At 36.7% G+C, this 16,877-nt stretch overlaps 1 protein-coding gene across 19 annotated transcripts in view; it reads left to right on the plus strand.

Moving 5' to 3' along the window:
- Window positions 1-16,877, plus strand: part of FHIT (fragile histidine triad diadenosine triphosphatase) — a 1,512,191-nt gene that overhangs the window by 441,612 nt on the left and 1,053,702 nt on the right. For all 19 annotated transcript variants that reach the window (XM_061128197.1, XM_061128194.1, XM_061128188.1 and 16 more), the window contains one exon: window positions 5,012-5,104. The gene's annotated coding sequence lies outside the window, so the exon portion shown is untranslated. The remainder of the gene's footprint in view (window positions 1-5,011; window positions 5,105-16,877) is intronic.

Genomic DNA, 16,877 nt, shown 5'->3' on the forward strand with positions numbered 1-16,877 from the left:
ACTTTCAGTAACAATGAAGATACTACTCTGACCTTGAATGTTGTATTCTCTCTCCCCAGAAAGCCATACTTCAGTTTTCACATTAAACCCAATTTTGTTTGTTTTAGTATCTCTGAAAAGGATCTGCTTCTTTCCTCTGGAGCTCTTCCCTCAGGTGGAAAATACTCACTCCCTGTGGAACCGTTTGACTACTGTCTGTCTCCTCTAGTAGCTCCAGAAGGCATAGATCACATTTGATTTTGATCACCTTCATACCCCAGCCTGTATCATAGAGTCGGGCACTTACTAGATACTCATTAAATATTTTGTTAAGTGAATGAAAGTCACTAATTACCAAACAGCATGGTGGGTTGTGCTTTTAATGAACTTTCAATGAAAATGAGGATAATGGATGAAAACGAGGATACTGTTACATATAATAATGAGGATACTCTTAAACATAATAATAATGATGCTGATGCTTAAAAAAAAATGGTGATGGTAGCTACTTCTGTTAAATTCTAACCATGTTCCAGGCCTTTTACATAAAATGTACCCCTTATAACTCAATGAGGAAGGCAAAATTATTCGCTGCATTTTACCAACGAAGAGAATGAACATTAAAGGAGATTGATGACTCCGATAAAGTCATGCACTTAATTGGCTGGTGGAGCCCAGGATTCAAATGAACATTCGTAACCACCGTGCAAAATTGTTCTCCCTATGCTATTTTACTAAAGCATCCTCTGGTTTATGATCTGGAGGAACAAATTGATCGTGTCCTCATGTGTCCTGAGCAGTGTGATAAGTTACTGTGTGACAACCCAAAATAGCAACAGTTCTCCATCACTTCAGTGTGAGCCTCCACTGTGTTTTTAGCCAGGAGCAAAAAAAAAAAAAAAAAAAAAAACCAATGTAGAATCAGGGGCCATAACATTCTTTATTTTCATTTTCAGAGCACTGGAGTTGGATTTTTTTTTTTTTTTCTTTCCCACCAGTCTTCTTTGGTGCACCACCCCCTTGGTTAATGTCTTTTGCTGCAGTTCTGTTAATAAGGAGTTATCACATATTTCATTTGTTCATTTGAAAATCCAATGTTTATTGCAGTGCAGAGTGGCCACATTATTATAAGCACTTACTCAGGCAAATTAAATGATTCCATGTAGTAGCTCTGGAAAGTCTGATTTCCATGTGTGGAATCATGTTTATCATCACCCAATTTGAAAGGCACAAAATAGCTCATTTACATTGGTAACTCTTTTATAACATTCCCTTTCTACATTATTTGTTTGCTCTGTTGTTAGAAACCAACCCAAATCCCTTCTTGGAGGAGGACACACACAAAAGGATGGCAATATTTAAATATTAGGGCTGTGATGGGGTGAAGCAATTGAGGCATGTCCAGCATTGCCTTCTGCCCTCATGGGTTCATTATGTAGATTCAAGGATTGCCAGATTTTCCTTTAAGAGTTTAGCTAACTGATTCTTCAAGAACATAAGGTCTCTCAAGGAAGTGTACATAGAAGGCATTTTTCAACACAGCATTGGCCCAGGAGGAAGCATTGGATCTTTTGGGGCTTTCACTTCATGATTACTGAACTTTCCTGTAAGCTTTTTTTTTTTTTCCCTCCACAGATTCTCCCTCCAGGAAGAGAAGGAGCATTCTTTGCAATTCTAGCCTCTTTAAAGAATGACCTCCTCTCCTCAAAGAGGGCCTTTCGGTATTACCGGTAGAAATGAATGATCTTAAAGCTAACTTTTATTTTAAAGCAAAAATTCCATTTTGGAGGGGGGGAGAATTTAATCTCAAACCCTAGAACATATAAGGTTAATGGCAAACTCGCTTCAAGGAGAGAAATATAAAAAGCGAAATTGCTCAGTCGGCTGAAGAACTAATCAAGCATATTGTTCCCTTGATTCTATAAAATTACAGCGAACCTTTTAGAAAGGTTGAAAAGATGTCCGTGGTGTGCTCTCAGTTTCCTTGTCTGTAAATGCATGTTCCCTCTTCCCAGAGGCGCTGGTATGTGCTGAAGGGGGTCTCCTGGCTAAGGGCTGAGTGTCTTTCCAAATGACAGATGGTTCCCTCTACTGGCTGAACTTAAATTCAGTCCTCTGAGCTGAGCCAACCAGGGAGGAATCACCATCCTTCTCACTGATAATGAAACCAGTTTTGAGTTTCATCCTTAAAGAAACCAAGCACCCGAGGCCAGTTTAAGTGTACACAGGAGCTGGTGATGGACCTCCTCCCTGTCTCCTTCTCCCCGCCCTCCTTTCTTCCTCCTTCCCTTTCCCTTTACTTCCTTTATTTCGAGAAAAATTTAAAGGTACAGACAAGCCCAAAAGGTAGTGTAATAAGCATCTGTATTTCTACTATCTAAAAAGGAGCATCTGTTTATGTTTAGTCAGATTTACTTCCAGTTTGTGTGTTTGTTTCTTTTCAAAGCAATTATTGATGAAACCAAATTCCCTGTTAACTACCACATCTGGCTTTCCTTCCACTCTTTACTGTCTCAGCTGTCTACCAAAAGTTCCCTACCATAAATTTAGGATGTTTTTAACTAGTGTATTGTTTATATTTTTTATGCACACACATATATATACCAACAACCAATATACACTATTTTGTTTGAATATTTAATGTTTAAATCTTTCCTTGTTGCTTTTTTAACATCACAGTATTTGCAAAAATGAGCTGCATTGATGCCATAAAAATCAATTGATCAATTTTAACAGCTCCATAATATTCATATATCCATATAGTGCATTTTATTGACCTGTTCCATTTCCAGTGCAACTTTTAGATCATTTCCAAAGTTTGCTGTACAAAAACAAAAACACTTCAGTATTATTTTAGTATGTGTCTACTTGTGTCCATGTTGCTTGAGTCCAGTATACCCTGTAGGAAGAATCAGTATACCATAGGATATTGTAGTATTTATTTTGATAAATATAATGAAATTGCTCACCAGAAAGATATACCAGTTCATGATTTGGCCAGAGGTAAACTAGACTGTTATGCTAATTTTTTCCCTCCATCTTAGACAACACTGACTTTTGTCTACCTTTTCCATGTTTACTATTCTAACAAAATAAAAATGGAATTCCATTAATATGCATTTTACTCTAGTGATTCTGAGCTTTTTTTTAAATGTTCATTGTTCATTGAGATTTCTTCTTTGAACAACCATTTTTTCCTATATGTTTGTTCATCTTTTTTCTTGATTTTATAGTTCCTTATATGTTTTGGTTACTTATTCCCTGTCTATTTCATGTTCTTTGTTGTTCAGTCACTAAGTCGTATCTGACTCTTTGCGACCCTATGAACTGTAGCACACCAGGCTTCCCTGTCCTTCACTGTCTCCCAGAATTTGCCCAAACTCATATCCATTGAGTCAGTGATACCATCCAAGCACCTAATCCTCTGTCTCCCTCTTCTCCTACTGCCCTCAATCTTTCCCAGCATCAGGGTCTTTTCCAATGAGTTGGCTGTTCGCATTAGGTGGTCAAATACTGGATCTTTAGTTTCAGCATCAGTCCTTCCAATGAATATTCAGAGTTGATTTCCTTTAGGATTAACTGATTTGATTTCCCTGCTGTCCAAGGGACTCTCAGGAGTCTTCTCTAGCACCACATTATGAAAGCATCAGTTCTTGGCACTCACTCTTCTTTATGGTCCCACTTTCAAATCTGTACATGACTACTGGAAAAACTATAGCTTTGACTATACAGACCTTTGTCAGCAAAGTGATGTCTCTGCTTTTTAATACTCTGTGTAGGTTGGTGATAACTTTTCTTCCAAGGAACAAGCATCTTTTAATTTTGTGGCTGTAGTCACTATCCACAGTGATTTTGGAGCCCAAGAAAATAAAGTCTGTCACTGTTTCCACTTTTTCCCATCTATTTGCCATGAAGTGATGGAACTGGATGCCATGATCTTTGTTTTTTGAATGTTGAATTTTAAGCTGGCTTTTTCACTCTTCTCTTTCACCTTCATCAAGAGGCTCTTTAGTTCCTCTTCACTTTCTGCCATTAAAATGGTATCGTCTGCATATCTGAGGTTGTTGATATTTCTCCTGGCAATCTTGATTCTAGCTTGTGCTTCATCCAGCCTAGTGTTTCTCATGACATACTCTGCATATAAGTTAAATAAGCAGGGTGACAATATACAGCCTTGATATACTCCTTTCCCCATTTTGAACCAGTCCGTTGTTCCATGTTCCAAGAACAGTTCTAAGTGTTGCTTCTTGACCTGCATACACGTCCCTAACATGTGCCAGGAAATTGTGCTTGGTGTTTTATCCTAATTAAAAAAAATATATATTCTCTTTATAAATATACCCTTCATATATATACATATATATATATATACATATATATATATATATATGTATATATATATATATAATGCCCATTTGACAGAAGTGAAAAGTGAGGCTCAATGGAGTTCAGCAGCTATATTAGACACAGAGATAGTGAAATGCATTACTAGAATTCAAACTCAGGCCAGTAGGACCACAAACCCTTGTTCCTTCTATTGTCAGATTCCTTCTGATTCTCATGGACACTAGGGTTTCAAAAGAAAGTTAGGTAAACTGGCCCGCAAAGTACCCTTCAGACAGGCCAGAGGATTTGGCGTAGACCGCCACAAAACCAGAGAGGCACTCTTGCTGACAGGTTGGCAGGTTGGCTTCATCTTTCTGCAAAATAGAAAATCCCAATGGCATTACTGGCTGACTATGAAGAGGGTCAAGTAACAATGCAGCTAGAACAGCCCAGGACTGACTAGAAGTGGGAAGATGGAATTTCAGAGCACCATTCTGCCTCTTCCTTTATGTGATCTTGTAGGGGTCAGTGCAGACCACTGACAATACTTAGACATTACACATGTGCCTTTATTCTACACTTTCAACAGTACCAATGCAGTCCTGTTTGCTCAGTGTTCATGCTGAATGTCCCTAATGAAGCTGTACCTATAAGCCATCTGGATCACTGCAGAAATGATCATCTGAATTTCTCTTTTCTGATGTAGGTATTCCAGGACTGCCAGCCTGCCGACAGCCTCTGCAGAAACTCTGCACACCCTTCCGTTGAGTGTTCTGAGGAAGTAACCATCTTCAGACAGGTAATGTTTACTTAATTTAAGATTTTTTTCATAGAGTTAGGCATACCTGACTTACTATGGACATCTGTATCATAGCAGTAAGATTCCTATGTACACATAAAATAGAACTCTTAAAATGGTAAAATTTCAGGGCTCAATTTCCTTAGAGAATTTACCCTCTCCTGACTTCTATTTGTAGCTGCCATTTAAAACTCAGGGTATAAATATTATGTCAGTTAAATAAGGAGTGATGACTTTAGTTTTTGAAGAAAGCATTACCTTCCCTTTTATGAAATGTAGTATAACTGTTGCCTGATTGACATCTATTATATTATTCTCCCCCCACCAGACAGTTACACATATTTAATAATTTTTATGTGTAAAAAGTAAGGTTAAACAGTTACATAGTCGAGTTGTTAGGCTTTGCATGCTTTTGAGAATGATCCTGGAGATGAGATGGCGTTAGTAGTAGCAGGAGGTCACATCTGACATAAAATGGACCTCCTAAAATGGCAAGGGATTGTTCTTGGCCAGAGGAAGTTCTAGTGGCATTTGCTGGGACAGTGAAGAATATATCTTATAAAAAAGACTTGAGGTTAGAACAAAGTAATTACTCATCTTTGTATGTATTTGAATGATTTCAGTGGATATGTTTAATATGCATTTTTAAAAATAGGGCAGTAAAGGACTGGAAATATGTGAATATGGGCAATACTTCCCCAGCATGATATCAGCGGGTAGTGCTCATTTAATCCCTTCCTAGGACTCATGTGTGTATACCCCTCTCCTCTTCTCTCACCCCTTCTCATCTTTATTCCACTCATAGTATCCCCCCATTCCAAAGTCTCAGATAACAATTTAGCGGGTGTAATAAATATAAATATTGAACAGCCCCATGTGTCAGAACACAAACATTTATTATGCTTTCAGCCACGACCCCGTCTCCTGTTTCCATTTTACATTGTCTGCCCTCTGTTCTCTCGTATTATACAGTTGTTTAAAACTCATAGATTTATGCAAAGTTTACAAAATTGGGCAAGTCTGTCCCTCAAATGTGTAGGGCTATGACACATTGCTATGTTTTCTAGAAATACTCACCAAATGCAGATTATGGAGGAATGAGTCAGGCATCTTCATTTCTTGATGGCCCTGACTTCTTTCGGGTGAATCACCTTCCTGTCTAGAGGGTTTTTCTGGAAGATGTAGAAGGCTTAAGGATGGTAAAGGAAATGAGCTGAAATGGAACCCTGGTGTGAGCTTTGCATGGAATTGTTTGGTCCCTGTGTTATGGTTCTGGTTAGTGTTTTTGAGCCCTGAAGCAAAGCTCTTTTTAACATGAAAGCTGTCAATATGAAATGTATAGATCTAAAAGAGGAGTATTTTAATATTAAATATTAGCAGAAGGAGGAATTGCAGACTATAACTTTGACTTTCAGCATCTCCACCTATTTCTCTTTGCTTGGAAAGACTTCTCTTTTCTCTCTTCATAGTAAAAGGCACGTGCTTCATGATTCTGAAGACCTATACTTCACTGTTTCTTTTCTTTAAAGAGACTGACAGGTTTCTGCCATTTGCTGTGTGATCTCGGTTAACTCATTTAACCTCTCTGAGCTCTGGTATCTTCCTCCACAATATGGGGCTAATTATAGGAACTGCCTCACAGAATGCTTATGAAGGATTAAATGGCAATTGTTATAAAGTGATAAGCAATATACTTGGCATACAGAAGCTCTTAAGAGGTGGTAAGGACTATTATAAGAAGGAAATGTGCACTTACTGATTCTGTATCACTGTTTAAGGATATTATTTTAAATATTCTGTTTCTCATAGGATATTACCTATTGCAGTTTTCAATGAGGCAAGATATAGAGATATCTGAGATAAAAAAACTAAGGTAAAATAAATAATGTGGCAAACTACCATGTAGATTATCTCTGGTAGTCATGAACCCGTATAAGCCTCATTGCTTTGAGATTAAATGCTGCCAATGTTACAGCCAGATCTGATTGATGTTTTATCATTTTATCATTTAACTTTATGCTGTACTTTCATTCCACATCTTCTCATGTACTTGGCAGGATGATCAAGGAAACTCTGACTTATGTTTCTACCTAAAACCAAAACCAAATATCACTAGGTGAGGTAATGAATGAAGGTTAAATATTTTGAGGAGAGGAACTGGGAGATGCAAAAGAGCATTTCCTAAATGTTTCTCACTTGTTTCCACTTCTAGTATGGCTAAGTATATGCTACTGAACCTGGTATTTTCACATATAGGAACTGTAAAGTATGGGAGAAAAACTACCTGACAACCTTAGAGAGTGAAAATAAAGAGGTAGATTCTGAAAGGGACTTCAGATTCGAAACTTAGAAGCAGGCTCAGTGCAGAGTGATTTCCCCATTTTATGGCTTTTTTGACTGAGGGTACGCCTGGTGAGGTTAACCTCACTTCGGGTGACTAACTCCAGTAGAAAAACCACAGTCTTTTTGGTTTGAAGACCCCAGGAACAGGGTTCAGTGCAACAATAGCCCCTGGAAAATGAAGCTAGAATACTGTTTTTAAATTAATAATTTTATTTATTTACTTTTGGCTGTGCTGGGTCTTTGTTGTTGCAGACTTTGTCAGTTGCGGCAAGTGGGGGCCACTCTTGCGGTGTAGGAGCTTCTCTTTGAGGTGGCTGCTCTAGTTGTAGAGTACAGGCTGTAGGACACATGAGCTTCAGCAGCTTCAGCACATGAGCCCAGCATTTCGGCTCCCAGGCTCTAGAGCATGCTCAATAGTTGAGGGTCATATGCTTAGTTCCTCTGTGGCATGTGGGATCTTCCTGAACCAGAGATTGAACCTGTGCCTCCTGTATTGGCAGGTGGATTCTTTACCACTGAGCCACCAGGGAAGCCCTTAAGCTAGAATTCTGGAAAGCGGGATGGCGGATGGGGGAAGCTTCCAATCCAGTGTGTAAATACAAAGCAAAGTTTTGACTGACACCTGAATCATGGATGTGTGGAGCAGACACAAGCTAGCACAGCTGAAGATGAAAGAACTGAACTGAAGTTTGAGCTGCCACCCAAGAGATAGTTTTCACCTTGTGTATAATCAAATTAATTGCCTGCTAAAACAAATAAATCAGTACTCTTTACAGAATTCTAACAGATTTTAGAGTCTTTGCTCCAAAATATTTGCATCATACATTCACATAATACAATCCCAAATTACACAAGATATGAAGAACCAAGAAAATGTGACCCCTTCTGAAGAGGAAAGTCTAATTCCAAGATGACCCAAAGGTGGGAATTAGCAAAGATTTTAAAACAGCTATTATAACCACACTCAATGAGGCTAGAAAGATACACTCACAATGAATAAAAAATATAGTAAATGGAAACTACAAAAAAGAAACAAATGGAGATTCCAGAACTGAAAATTAATATTTGAAATAAAAATTCACTGAGCTTACATAGAAGAAGGTGTCAGTGAACCTAAAGATAGAACAGAAGCAAATTTCATTCTTAAGAACAGAAAGAAAAGAGTTTTTTATGTTTTAATTGTTGACCATACTCCACTGCATGTAGGAACTTAGTTCCCTGACTAGGAATTGAACCCACATGCCCTGCACTGGAAGGTGGAGTTTTAACTGCTGCCCCACTGGGTAAGTCCCAGAAGAAAGATTTAAAAAACTAAGCAATAACAAATAGAGCCTCAGAGATCTATGTACCATAAGTAAAAATGTCTAACGTTATGTAATTGGAGTCTCAGAAGAAGACAAGAGAGAGAATGGGAAAGGAAAATATTTGAAGAAATAATGGCCAGATTTTTAAAAAATTTGATGAAATGCATACATTTTACAGATCCAGAAACTCAGTGAACTTCAAACAGGAAGAAATTAATTAATTAATTAATTTGAAGAACACTGTACCTATGCACATCATACTCTAACTGTGGGACACCAACAGTAAAGAGAAAATTTTGATAGTGGTCAGAGAAAAATGGCAGGTTACCTTCCAGGACACTGTACTTTAAATTAGCACAGCCTTCTTATCAGTAACTACAGAGTCTAGGAAAAGTAAAATGATATTTTTAAAGTACAGAGAAGGAAAAAGAAAAATCCTGTTAACCCAGAAATCTATGTATAGTGAAAATATCCTTTGAGAATGAAGACAAATTAAAGACATTTTCAGATAAAAGTAAGCTAAGAGAATTCATTGCCAGCAGACCTACAGCATAAGAAATGCTAAAGGAAGTTATTCAAGCTGAAGTGAGATAACACCAGATGGAATCTTAAATCTTCAAGAATGAATCAAGAATGTCAGAAATTGTAAATATGAGAGAGTATTTTTTTTCATCTCAGTATCTTTAAAATACACAGAAAATTTAAAAGCCAAATCATAACACTGCCTTGTGATACTTATAATGCACTATGTGTAGATATCATATGTAAGACAATTATAGTGTAAATAATGAGGGGGGTTGCATAGTAAATGGACTTATATAATGGTATAGTTTTCAATTTTATATGGGGTGGTAATGAAATGAACTCTTAAGTAGACTGTGAAAGGTCAAGAATGTATATTTTAATGCTTAGAACAATAACTGAAAATCCAATAGATAAAGTAGAATCCTAAGCACTTTAAAAATGATCCCAAAAAATGCAGAAAAGATTGAACAGAGAACAAAAAGCAGAAGAGGCAAAAGGAAACCAAGCAAAAATGCAGAAAAGATTGAACAGAGAACAAAAAGCAGAAGAGGCAAAAGGAAACCAAGCAGTGAAATTGTAGCTCTAAGTGCAACCATATCATGTTAATCATATTTATTTATATTGAATGATGTTATTGTTCCATTGCTCACTTGTGTCAGACTCTTTGCGACACTGTGGACTGCAGCATGCCCGGCTTCATATTAAACATTAATGTTGTGCACTGGCTTTTGGAACTCAAATAAAGGCCCTTTCATGTTGGGTGAAACTCTTCTTGGTAGATTGGACCTAGGCTGGTCTTTGGAGAGAGATCAAGCCCTGAGCCTTTGATGTGGGAGCACTGACTCCAAGACCCTAGACAACCAGAGAACTGAGAGACCCTAGACAACCAGAGAACTAACCCAAGGGAATATCAAATAGTGAGAACTCACACAAAGGAAACCACTTGAATACAAGACCCTGCATCACCCAACCACCAGTAGCACCTTGTGCAGGACAACCTCATCTAAACAACACACAAAACAAAAATATCAACCAAATCATCAGCAGACAGGATTACCACCTCACTCAGCCTTGCCCATCAGAGGAAAAACAAGCAAAAACTTAGCACAAATCTCACGCAATAGGAAGCTGACACAAACCACTGGACCAACCTTAGGAGGGCAGAGGCCAAAAGGAAGAAAGAATTCAACCTTGAAGCCTGGGAAAAGGAGACCTCTAACACAGTAAGTTAAAAAAAAATAATGACAAGGCAGAGAAATACTACAGAAACTAAGGAACAAACTAGAAACACAGAAGTCCAAATAAATGAAGAGGAAATAGGCAAACTACCTGAAAAAGAATTCAGAATAATGATAGTAAAGATGGTCAAAATCCTCGAAAACAAAGTGGAGAAAATGCAAGAATCAATTAACTAAGACCTAGAAGAACTGAAGAATAAACATACAAACAACACAACTACTGAAATTAAAAATATTCTATGAGGAATCAGTAGCAGAATATCTGAAGCAGAAAAATAAATCAGTGAGCTGGAAGATTAAATGGTGGAAATAACTTCTGAAGAGCAGAATAAAGTAAAAAGAATGAAAAGAACTGAGGATAGTCTCGGAGACCTCCGGGACAATATCAAATGCACCAACATTCGAATTATATGGGTCCCAGAAGAAGAAGAGAAAAAGAAAGGGTGTGAGAAAATTTTTGAAGAAATCATAGTTGAAAATTTCCCCAACATGGAAAAGGAAATAGTCACTCAAGTCCAAGAGTCACAAATCACTCAAGTCCAAGAGTCACAAAGAGTCCCATACAGGATAAACCCAAGGAGAAACATGCCAAGACACATCCTAGTCAAACTAACAGAGACTAAATACAAAGAAAGAATACTAAAAGCAGCAAGGGAGAAGCAACGAGTAACATACAAGGGAAACCCCATACGCTTAACAGCTGATCTTTCAGCAGAAACTCTGCAGGCCAGAAGGGAATGACAGGATATATTTAAAGTACTGAAAGGGAAAAGTCTGCAACCAAGATTACTGTACCCAGCAAGGATCTCATTCAAAACTGATGGAGAAATAAAAAGCTTTTCAGATAAGCAAAAGTTTAGAGAACTCAGTACCGCCCAAGCAGCTTTACAACAAATGTTAAAGGGACTCATACAGTCAAGAAACACTTGAGAAGAGAAAAGATCCACCAAATCAACAACAAACAATTAAGAAAATGGAAATAATTACTTTAAATGAAAATGGACTAAGTGCTCCAACCGAAAGACACAGACTGGCTGAATGGATACAAAAACAAGACCCATATATATGCTGTCTATGACAAACCCACTTCAGACCTAAAGACATGTATAGACTGAAAATGAGAGGATGGAAAAATATGTTCCCTGCAAATGGGAAGCAAAAGAAAGCTGGAGTAGCAATCCTCAGACAAAATAGACCTTAAAGAAGATTACAAGAGATAAGGAAGGACACTACATAATGATCAAGGGATCAATCCAAGAGGAAGACATAACAATTGTAAATATCTATGCACCCAACATAGGAGTACCTCAATACATAAGACAAACAATAACAGACATGAGAAATCGACAGTAACACGATAATAGTAGGAGACTTTAACACCCCACTCACACCAATGGACAGATCATCAAAACAGAAAATTAATAAGGAAACACAAGTCTTAAATGACACATTAGATGAGATGGATCTCATTGATATCTCTAGGACATTCCATCCAAATGCAGAATAATACACTATCTTCTCAAGTGCACATGGATCATTCTCTAGGATAGACCACATCTTGGGTCACAAATCAAACCTCAGTAAATTTAAGAAAATTGAAATCCTTTCAAGCATCTTCTCTGACCACAATACTATGAGACTAGATATCAATTATAGGGAAAAAAAAATAACTGTAAGTAACACAAACACACGGAGATTAAACAACATGTTTCTAAATAACCAGCAGGTTATTGAAGAAACCAAAAGGGAAATCAAAAAAATTTCTAGAAACAAATGATAATGAAAACATGCCAACTCAAAACCTATGGGATGCAGCAAAAACAGTTCTAAGAGGGAAGTTTATAGCAATACAATCATACCTCAAGAAAGAAGAAAAACATCATCCAGACAACATAACTTTACACCTAAAACAACTGGGAGAAGAAGAACAAAAAAAACCCCAAATTAGTAAAAAGAAAGAAATCATAAAGATCCCAGCAGAAATAAATGAAAAAGAAATGAATTAAACAGTAGTAAAGATTAATAAAACTAAAAGCTGGTTCATTGAGAAAACAAAGTTGATAAGCATTTAGCCAAACTCATCAAAAGAAAGAGAGAAGAATCAAATCAACAAAATTAGAAATGAAAAAGGAGAGGTTACAAGAGACAATGCAGAAATACAAAAGATTATAAGAGATTATTATGAACAACCATATGGCAATAAAATGGATAACCTGGAAGAAATTGACAGATTCTTAGAAAAGTTCAATCTTCCAAGACTGAACCGGGAAGAAATGGAAATTATGAACAACCTGGTTACAAGCACTGAAATTGAAGCTGTGATCAAAAATCACCCAAAAAACAAAAGCCCGGGACCAGATGACTTCACAGGAGAATTCTATCAAACATTTAGAAAAGAGCAATTGCCTATCCTTCTAAAACTCTTCCAAAAAATTGCAGAGGAAGGAACACTTCCAAACTCATTCTACAAGGCCACCATCACCCTGATACCAAACCAGACAAAGACAACAGAAAAAAAGAAACTACAGGCCAATATCACTGATGAATATAGGTGCAAAAATCCACAACAAAATTTTAGCAAACAGAATTCTGCAACACATCAAAAAGCAGATACACCATAATCAAGTTGGGGTTTATTCCAGGGATGCAAGTATTCTTCAATATACACAAATCAATCAATGTGATACACCATATTAACAAATTGAAGGATAAAAACTGTATGATAATCTAAATAGATACAGAAAAAGCCTTTGACAAAATTAAGCACCCATTTATGATTAAAACTCTTTAAAAAAATGGGCATAGAAGGAACCAACCACAACATAGCAAAGGCCATATATGATAAGCCTACAACAAACATTATTCTCAATAGTTAAAAACGGAAAGCATTCTGCCTAAGATCAGGAGCAAGACAAGGGTGTCCACTTTCACCCCTGTTATTCAACATAGTTCTGAAAGTCCTAGCTTCAGCAATCAGAGAAGAAAAAGAAATAAATAAAAGGAATCCAGATTGGAAAAGAAGTAAAGCTTTCACTGTTTGCAGATGACATGATGCTGTACATAGAAAATTCTAAACACAGTGTCAGAAAATTACTAGAGGTAATCAGTGAATTTAGCAAAGTTGCAGGATACAAAACCAATACACAGAAATCACTTGCATTTCTATATACTAACAATGAGAAATCAGAAAGAGAAATTAAAGAATCAATCCCATTCACCATTGAAAGAAAAAGAATTAAATATCTAAGAATAAACTTATCTAAGGAGACAAAAGAACTATACACAGAAAATTATAAGACTCTAATGAAAGAAATCAAAGATGATACAAACAGATGGAGAGATATTCCATGTTCCTGGGTAGGAAGAATCAATACTGTGAAAATGACTATACTACCAAACGCAATCTATAGATTCAATGCGCCCCCTATGAAATTACCAATGGCATTTTTCACAGAACTAGAACAAAAAATTTCACAATTCATATGGAAACACAAAAGACCCCAAAAAGCCAAAGCAGTCTTGAGAAAGAAGAATGGAGCTGCAGGAATCCACCTTCCTGGTTCAGATTACACTACAAAGCTATGGTCATCAAGACAGTATGGTACTGGCACAAAAACAGAAATATAGACCAATGGGACAAGATAGAAAGCCCAGAAATAAACCCATGCACCTATGGGTACCTTATCTTTGACAAAGGAGGCAAGAATATACAATGGGGCAAAGACAGCCTCTTCAATAAATGGTGCTGGGTAAACTGGACAGCTACATGTGAAAGAATGAAATTAGAACACTTCTTAACAACAAACACAAAGATAAACTCAAAATGGATTAAAGACCTAAATGTAAGACCAGAAACTATAAAACTCTTAGAGGAAAACACAGGTGGAGCACTCGATGACATAAATCAAAGCAAGATCCTCTATGACCCACCTCCTAGAGTAACGGAAATAAAAACAAAAGTAAACAAGTGGGGCCTGAATTAAACTTAGAAGTTTTTGCACAACAAAGGAAACTATAAGCAAGGTGAAAAGACAACCTGCACAATGGGACAAAATAATAGCAAATGAAACAACTGACAAAGGATTAACTTCCAAAATATACAAGCAGCTCATACAACTCGGTACCAGAAAAACAAAGAACCCAATCAAAAAGTGGGAAAAAGACCTAAACAGACATTTCTCCAAAGAAGACATATAGATGGCTAGCAAACACATAAAAAGATACTCAACATTGCTCATTATTAGAGAAATGCAAATCGAAACTACAATGAGATATCACCTCACACTGGTCAGAATGGCCATCATCAAAATGTCTACAAACAATAAATGCTGGAGAGGGTGTGTAGAAAAGGGAACGCTCTTGCACTGTTTGTGGGAATGTAAATTGATACAGCCACTATGGAAGACGGTATGGAGATTTCTTAAAAACTAGGAATAAAACCACCATATGACGCAGCAACCCCACTCCTAGGCAGATACCCTGAGGAAACTGAAATTGAAAGAGACACATGTATCCCATTGTTTACTGCAGCACTATTTACAATAGCTAGAACATGGAAGCAACCTAGATGTCCATCAACAGATGACTGGATAAAGAAGTTGTGGTACATATACACAATGGAATATTACTCAACCATAAAAAGGAATGCATTTCGTCAGTTCTGATGAGGTGGATGAACCTAGAACCTATTATACAGAGTGAAGTGTGTCAGAAAGAGAAAGATAAATATTGTATTCTAATGCATATATATGGAATCTAGAAAAATGGTATGAAGAATTTATTTTCAGAGCAGCAGTGGAGAATCACAGACATAGAGATTAGACTTATGGACATGGGGAGGGGGAGGAGAGGGTGAGATGTATGGAAAGAGTACCATGGAATCTTATATACCATATTTAAAATAGACAGCCAGTGGGAATTTGATGTGTGGCTCAGGAAACTCAAATAGGGGCTCTGTATCAACCTAGAGGGGTGGGATGGGGAGGGAGATGGGAGGGAGAGTCCAAAGGGAGGGATATATGTATACCTGTGGCTGATGCATGTTGAGGTTTGACAGAAAACAGCGATATTCTGTAAAGCAGTTATCCTTCAATAAAAAAGTAAATAAAAAAGAAAAAAAAAGGATAATGGACTAAATACTTTAATTAAAAATCAGAGTTTATCAGGATGGATTAAAAAACAAGAACTACTATTTTTTGTTGAGATAAATTTTAAATATAAAGATACAGTTAAATTGAAAGTAAATTGATGGAAAAAGATACACCATAATAAAAGCAGAAGAAGTCTATATTAGTATCAGAAAAATTAAACTTTAAGGCAAAAAGTATTACCAGCGTTGTGTTTGATAATAATAAATAGGTCATTACATTAAGAATTATAAGTGAGTGTTTATACCTGATAAAGTTCCAGTGAGGTTACTTTGAGTATTTTTGAGTCTAGAAATTTTTGAGGATAATCCAGTTGTAAGTTAAGAGACACAGGTTACTCATCACTTTAGGGTAATGACCATTCCATAAAATTGTGGCATCAAAGCTCAACACAAGTGAAAGCAAAACATCGCTGGAGAGTATAGATATCTGCATGTCTATACATAAGAGAGGGTCCCTAGGCTGGAATCAAGTGACATACATCCAAGTTATTACTAGCTCCATTATTAGCTAGCTAAGAAATAGCTACCTTATTTGTGATGGTTTATAGACAATTTAAAAATAAGATTAATTATATATATAATTATCGTATATTAAAATCAGGAAAGAATTCCACCAGTGACTATTGCTAACAGGGTTGTAAGTATACACTGAGCACACAGATGCACGCCTGGGTTTTCTGGCAGGGAGAGCAAAGAGGGAAACACAGGAAATTTCAAATTCGTATGATCAGAAAAGTTAAGACATTTCAGAAATTTCTCATGTGATCTTAAAGATCCCTTCCTGTATTTGAGATTTTATAAAATTGGGATAATAACATCTACCTTTCAGAATCTTGGTAGGAATGATTGAGACCACACTGGTATATAAGTATTATTTTACTCTTGTCTTTATATAACTCCAATAAACATGCATGGTAGAAATCTAAGGAATCTGACTGTAGTTAACTTGAAACTCCAGTGTCTGAACTTCTGTGGCTTATCTAGTTACTATTTATTTGTGTCCCTATGTTGTCAATAACCATGAGAAGTATGTTATAGTCTTCGACATACAAAGTAGGTGTTATAAATTAGTAAATTAGGAAACAGCCCCAGGGGAGTGATGTCACTTGACCAAGACACTGTATAAATGTTTTAAGTCAAAATTTGAACCCCTTTCTCTACATCACCAAATCCTGTTTTATTTCTACTACATTATACTGCTTCTAGGGCTTCCC

The sequence above is a fragment of the Dama dama genome, chromosome 24 (genome assembly GCF_033118175.1).
Source record: "Dama dama isolate Ldn47 chromosome 24, ASM3311817v1, whole genome shotgun sequence".
Lineage (NCBI taxonomy): Eukaryota > Metazoa > Chordata > Mammalia > Artiodactyla > Cervidae > Dama > Dama dama.